The following is a 7,713-nucleotide window of genomic DNA, read 5'->3' as shown; positions in this document are numbered from 1 at the left end:
CAGGACACATCAAAAAATGAGCATTTATTTTGGGGGCCAAAAAAAATATATTGGGGAACAAAGTTTTAAACTAGTAAAATTAATTCAGGGGGGGTTCCCATGTATGCGACAAGTGTTTTCTAGAATGTGGCTGGTAGTGGCAGGTACATTTTTGAAGAATTTTGAAAAATTACTTTAGGGACTTAAAAAAATGCTTGCACCCATTTTCATGTACCCCAAATTTGATGTGCATAGTTATTTTTATTTTATTTAAAAAAAAAAAAGCTAAGTGCTATTCTTCACCCATTCTTCACAGGCGCATTTATGCACCTGCTGCGGCTATTAAAAAACCTGACTTACCTTCCGCAGGCCAAAACGGCAGTACCTATAGTGATATAGTGATCCCCCATGTCAGGACATCTTTAGGGGGGTGGCAGGATGATTTCCCGAAAATGGCCAGGACTTTTCGATACTTACCTTCCGCCGGGTCCCGTTTTCACCAAATCCTAATTGAATGCGGGGATAAGCGGGCACGCACCCGATACTTTATCCCTGCAAAAAATGGCGATGAGGGCAAAGAGTCCGACCTCTGACTTTTCGCCCCATACTGAATACGGCCCTATAATGCAATCCAAAATAAGCGATATGCAGTTTCTATATCTGAGTTCTGAACTTGTGAGAAGACCCAAGTTGGGACTCAGTTCTACTTGGAATCCTCATAGAGATCCGAGTCGAGACTCTGTTTGACTCTGGAATCCAAAGTTCGGGAGTGTTCGGGTTTTCAGCAAAGCGAACTGCATATCTCTAGTCCTAAGTGCCATATTAGGTGCATTTTTGTAATGTCAAATTTGTCAGATATAAAAATACAACTAACAATTAAAAATCCATCAGACTTGGAGGAGCTGATGAGCATTTTAGGATAGTAATGGAAGTTAGTGAACAGGTATTCTGGATATCATATAAGATTTGGTTTCCATTTTACATCCCCTCATTAACTTGACTATACCATACTGTACCTTTTCTTGTAAAGCTTGCTGAAGGGGAAGACTTTTCTGCCTAATTGAAGGGAAAAGAACTCTAAAGCATCATATTTCATAGCCCTTGAGGTCCTACAAGGGACTTTACAGTCAGCAAATGCGTCGGAAAACTGCTGCCTTGCAACAGCCATTATTTTTCAGTGAATATTGTTAAGATCCTTTCTTTCAAGTTATTCTCATGGGACCATGTGGCTACAAACTAAGACATGTCTTCCTCTGCTTAGTCATATGGCATAGAAGTAGATGAGAGAAAGTTTCCTCTATTTCATTCTGAATCCTTTATGAGCATCTATGTTCCAAAATGGTTCAAAGAAGAGTTTTCATGCACATTTCAGTTTCAATAATCCTTCAGTTACACAAAGTGAAGATAACAATTAGTTCTATAAAAACCAGGGCTATTGATGTTACTCCTTCCTACTAAGTTTAGCTGAGTTTGCAAAACTGCTGTCTCAGCGATAGTACAGGTCTGTAGTCAAATATTCTGAAACATTCTCATTACCTAATATATATAACATGGTGAGCCCTATAGTGCACATGAGGGAGTACTATATACGGTGTTAGGATAGTAATAATTGTTTCCAGTTATAATAAATACTGTAATATATTAGAGACTCCATTATTACCATCCCTCATATTGAAATAGGGAGTTTATACAACTGTACGGTTTACGACAGCTATCCCGACATATGGGAGTAAACTGTGTGGGCATCACGGCCGAATATGTGTGTATAATTCATGCTTTAATAAAATAATAAACAGCGCACATGTAGGTGTAGAACACACTGGGTAAGAATAGCAACAATTGTCTCCAGCCAGCTAAATAAATGTAACATATAGAGACATTGTTGCTGCTGTCCCTCATACTGCACAATAAGGAAGCTCTGGGTTTATAGGATTACTTATTTATGTGCTCTTATTAGGGAATCATTTCTCAGATTAATTATATTCAACTATATATCAATTCCTTTTGCATGAATAGCACACTCGATCTAACCAATCACTAGGAATAAGAGACATGGATACTCAATTATTCAGTCTAATTTAATACTGTTTTGATTAGCAGCATTCAGAGAGTCAGTGTCTTAGTATTTTATTTTCACTTTTCAATCTTTGTTCACTACTTCTTTAATCTATATCATATTAATTATATTTCACTGGATAAGGGTTTAATAATACATAATAATAAAAGTTATATTTTATTGTATCCAAGTTGTTATTGTGCGCCTACATAGGACATTTTCTTTTTCCAATTATTTTGGATTATTGATCTGGAACTTTCATTTTTGTCCTAGGCAGCACCACCAGACCTTAAAGAGCATCAATTGGTCAATATTGGAGTCTTATTAAAACTAGTTAGTGCAGTGGTCTCCTTCCCCCTTTCCCTTTAATTTGAAATTGTAGTTTATCAGGATTTTTTGTCTATCATTGTTCTTAGTACCTAGAGTGTGCGCCTGCATTCTATGTCCCATGTTGGGCTTGCCTGTCAGATGATTCTTATCTTGGCATTAATCCCATCTCAGGTAACTGCTTACCTCTCCCCAGCACTGCTGAAGAAGACCCGATGGCTGTCTGGATCCTTGAAGCGTAATTGAAGGGTTCCATGTGGTTGAATAAGGTAGAAGGTGTATTATGGTGTCTCCCTAATCCTTTAGGCATTTCTGTCAGCAGTCTGCAAATGGTGCACTACTAGTTCTCAGAGGCACCTACTGGGGGCAGAGAATAGACAAACACATTGATGTGTACAGAGCTGACCATTTAGGCACACATACAACATGGTTTCCTATTGCCCAAAGCCCAATCCTTTGTGCTTTAATACATAGCTAATAATAGTCACTAAGAGAAATCATTTTATAAATAGTAATAATGATTATAATAGTTAAAAATTATTTTTCACACATTCCAGTCATGGAATACCCCTGTGTGCCTCTGTCCCCTATATCTATGTGTAGGTGCACATCTCAGCCTGTCCTTATGCCCCATTTTTTATGTGTCTATCACTATTTTGTATATTCACCTTTGTCGTCCAATCTTTATCTTTGTCCCTTCCCCTTTGTGTGCCATTGTCTCTGTATTGTGGGTGTTTGTCATTTCTTCCCTTTGTGTGTCTGCCTTTTTTGACCCCTCTTATCATATCTACCCGCATACCTTCTTTGACCATTTGCTTCTACCGCCCCGTCTTCCCTGTGGCTTTCTCAAACCACTTTTACTTATGTCCTCCAAATTCTATTCCTTCTCCTCTTTTATTTCTACCAATCCTTCTCTTTTACTGCTAAAGTTTATGATGGTTTCCTGGTGGCTGCTGACAAGGATCAATATGGATGTACCCAGACACAAATGTCTCCATCTCCACATAGCGGAACCGGAGGGTGGCAGGTGAGCACAATCTTCTGATACTAATAATTTGTGCTGAATGACTGAATAATAAATATTTTACACATTATTAAGGTCAATGTCCTAATAGCACAAGCCCTAATGGGGGTTGAGACACTGCCAGTCCAGAAAGCAATGCTTGATAAATAAGCTCTTCTATTTGGCAATAATATCCGATTTCTGACAAATCAGTCAATAAGTTCCATACTGCGTTTTAGGGATGGGTCACTGCTCATGGCTCAGTGCAGTGTACAGATATGTCCTCATACACCTAGCATCTATACGCCATACGGCACAAGATGCCCGGTGTGACTAAGGTGCTCTCAGAGGTGCAGCGTACCGTAGTTTTCTTTCAATTTTTCATCTTATTTGCATCGCAGATGCAGAAAAACACCATTCAAAGTGCACTAGAGACACTGGGCTACAAATCTAACCGCACAGGAATTCGTTTTACACATGTAAAAAGTCGCAAAAGCATCACATTAGAACTTGGAGAAAGATCTGCAGCCGCTGCATCGTAAGACTTCGTATGCAGATTCAGACCCAGTCGCACACAGATGTACACATGTTGCACATTACATTGATCAGTTCTTATCAAAATAGATTTATCGATCCAAGTTTTTTTTATTTATGCGACTAAGATGCAAATTTTGAGCAAGTAAGGTGCTCTGTGCAGCCGAGTCATCTGGGACCTGGTGAAGAGGGGCTAATGCCATGACATGAGCAAAGAAGTATGAGGGCACATCGGTACCTGTCACCCTGATGAAACAACCCACGTGATAGGTCGAGAAATGCATCAGTAGACTGTGACTCATACCAGGAAGAGCTGGGACGCTGAGAATCCAGAGCGAGCATACTGCAGCCATGACACGCAGCCCTGTCTGTCCCCCGTCTGTGGAACTTCACACTGCTGGGAGCTACAGGCGGCTTGTGGAGGTGAGTTCACCGCTCACCTCTATTATTCTAATAGCAGCACTTGAAAGACCGGGATACCTGGACTTAGCCCCACCTACCAACACTTCTCCATTATCGTGGCTGGCCACCAATGACTGGAGATGTGGGAACGTGTATAAGGTAAACCCAGCTTGTTCTAAAAACTGCAGCATGACTAGGAATACATCCATTTAATAACATGCTGCACTAACTATCGACTTGATATTGCATGTCCTATTTACTAATAGTTCCTAGAGATTGATCAAAGGACTACTACCTGCTGCTATGCATTATCCAAAAGTCTGCTGGTTGCTGCTACTAATTGCACAGGTCTGCGAAATTTAAGGTATTGAAAGCTTTTTTAATAATACTTGTATATTCTTAATTATACTCCTGTGTACATCGAGAAATAGTATATTTAAAAAAATGATCACATCACATTTATCTATAAGGGGGTTACATACATTTTTAAGAAAAAACAAGACGTTGAATTGTATTTGACATATTTATTGTGAAGAAGTGTAGATGATATCACTGTGTTTTTGTCTTAATTACATAATAAAATAACAATAAAATCAAACAATAATAGAAACAAAACCATAATTAATGAAAAACTCGTTTTATTTGTCTTCAAACTTTGTTTTGTTGCTTTTCGCTTATAAGCTTTTTCTGTGGCATCTCTGTGTATCATCCAGCAGTAGTCAGCCATCATGCTGACATCCCAACAACCCTGGTGTCTTCTTTCTACATCTTTAACATCTGTTCACCCTGTTCTTCACTGTAGTCTCCGAGATTATTCGGGAAATGCTCAATATGGGAATTCAAAAAATTTACCTTTAAAATCATATTGCAGCCAAGGTTTATGTAACTTTTAAGCATTTCACTGACAATTTCTTTGTAGTTTGGATCCTTGACATTGCCTAAAAATGTATACTGTATGAGTGATGTGTACTGTATATGTACTGTGTGTGTGTATGTGGTAGTACTGTAGGCAGGGGTAAAATGAACTGGCACAGGGCAAAACTGTCTTGCACCTGTTGTATTTGGTTCCACTTTCACCAGCTCACCTTGTAGTAGTAGTTGTGTGTGTGCAATGTTCCTTTAGACAGTATGGGGTTTAGGCCCTTTGTAAATTCAGCTCCAAGACCATGTGGACCTTAATCTGGCACTGGGTGTGGGGAAGTTTTTTTGACAAGAACTGAATTGCAACGTTCTATACTACCGACTGAATTCATTTAAGACAATGTTTTATAATGATTGTAGGCAGAATACATTTATCACTTTAAAGAATATGAAAAAATTTTCTTATTCATAGATACACGTTTTGAAGAAAGACGTGATGTGATATGTAAAATCGGGAGTCATTTTCATGTTCGGAAACCAAAAATCTATAAGTATCAAATAAATTTGTTAAAAAAGCTTTTTCATCGCTGACCTGTGTTATCTATTAACGGCATACATTGTGGTTTGATATTGAATGCTTTACCTACTAACAGCTCCTTTAATAGAGCACAAATAAAGGACTATTACTTGCTACTATTCGTTAACCAAAAGTCTGCTGGTTGTTGCTACTAATTACCCATTGACTGCATATATTGTGGTTTGATATTGAATGCTTTATCTACTAACAGCTCCTTGAATAGAGATTAACCAAAAGGATTCACTTGCTGCTATTTACTAACCATAACTGCTGGTTGTTGCTACTAATCGGTTATTACGGACTGTTTCTATGTGAACACTTGCTTGGAATGACCTTCTTATATGACGTTTACAGAGATAATTTAACATGATTGAATATAACAGCCATCTCCACAGCTCTCACACATCTGATTTTGTGTATAGATATTAAATGCTATTTTATTGTTACATAATATCCATATTATATATATATATATATATATATATATATATATATATACATATTATTGTTTCTTATTGATCAGATTTTATTTACTTGAACCCAGTGCTCTCTTCTTTTTCTTATTGCAGTTCTTTGTGGGGGACCAGCACCCCGTCCTTATTAAGAGAGCTGCAGGTTTCAAGTAGATTATACTAGTGCTTCAGCTTCTTTTCAATATATTTTTGGTGGACATATATATAATTCAGCGCCTGGCATTTACATTTTCCTTTTCTACCTGTCACCCAAGCTAAACTTTGCCAGCCAGCCTATGACAATAAGGGATATATTTACTAAAGTGAGAGTTTTTAGAAATGGAGACATTGCCCATAGCAACCAATCAGATTCTACTTAACATTTAACTAGAACCTTCTAGAAGATAATAACTAGAATCTGATTGGTTGCTATTGGCAACATCTCCACTTCTAAAAACTCTCACTTTAGTAAATATACCCCTAAGAGTTTTTACATTGCCATTTTATTTAATTCACCTACACTTTGATGTCCCTTATTGGCAGCATTGAAAGTGTTAAGATTTGGATTGTGGGGGAGAGTTTTAGTTTCCTGACTTCTAGTCATTGACGTTATAGGGAGATAATTTAAGGGAAGTAGCTATAAAAAAAGTTAAGTGAACTAAAATAATAGTGAATAGGGAATCCAGATATTTTTTTGTGGGATGGAGTCAATTAATCTCAGACAATTAATTACACACAATTGCAAGTCGCTCTATTTTGCTATGCAATTAATCACATATATTTTATCTGCACATTGGGAAAATAAAGGGCACATAAAATCCATGAAACCGTCTAGCCCAACACAGATCGTCGAAGCACATACATTAAGTTTTTAGAAATACATGTCTCTGCAATAATACAGGATTTTTGTATAAAAAAATTGTGCCTGCAATGTGTTAGTAGTGAAGTGATCGCATTCTACTATATTGGTACCCCCGCCGCACTACTGTGCATGCACCATTTAGGGGGGATATGATACAAACATTATTAGATAAATAGGCCCTGATATGAGATCCGCATGCTCCTCTTTATGTATGGAGAGAAGTGCAGAGGGCACATATGGGCACATACTCTGCACAGGCGGCTTTTGCTGAAGAAGAAAGATCATTCTGCGGTTGCAGAGAAGCTCATTACTAAAAGCTGCTGAGATACTCTGAGAACAAGGAAGGAAAGTACAGAACATATTTTAGCTAGGGCAGATTATTTTACAATTTAAAGAATACATTTCCACTGCCTACATTACTGACATCTTACAGTCATTACTTGAATTTATTAACTTTGCTCATGTCCTCCTGCACCTTTAATCAAGTATATTGCTGTATCTTGCTGGCTTACTTGTGTGTTTTTCAGATATGTATTATTATTGTTATTATTATTATTATTATTATTGTTATTATTATTATTATTATTATTATTATTATTATTATTATGTTTTCAGTAGCACAAATAAAAAAAGGTTAAAAACTGCTAAAAATGCAAAAAG

Source organism: Taudactylus pleione, unplaced genomic scaffold (assembly GCF_031769625.1).
Source record: "Taudactylus pleione unplaced genomic scaffold, aTauple2 ptg000518l, whole genome shotgun sequence".
Lineage (NCBI taxonomy): Eukaryota > Metazoa > Chordata > Amphibia > Anura > Myobatrachidae > Taudactylus > Taudactylus pleione.
Note: the sequence above shows the minus strand (reverse complement) of the source record.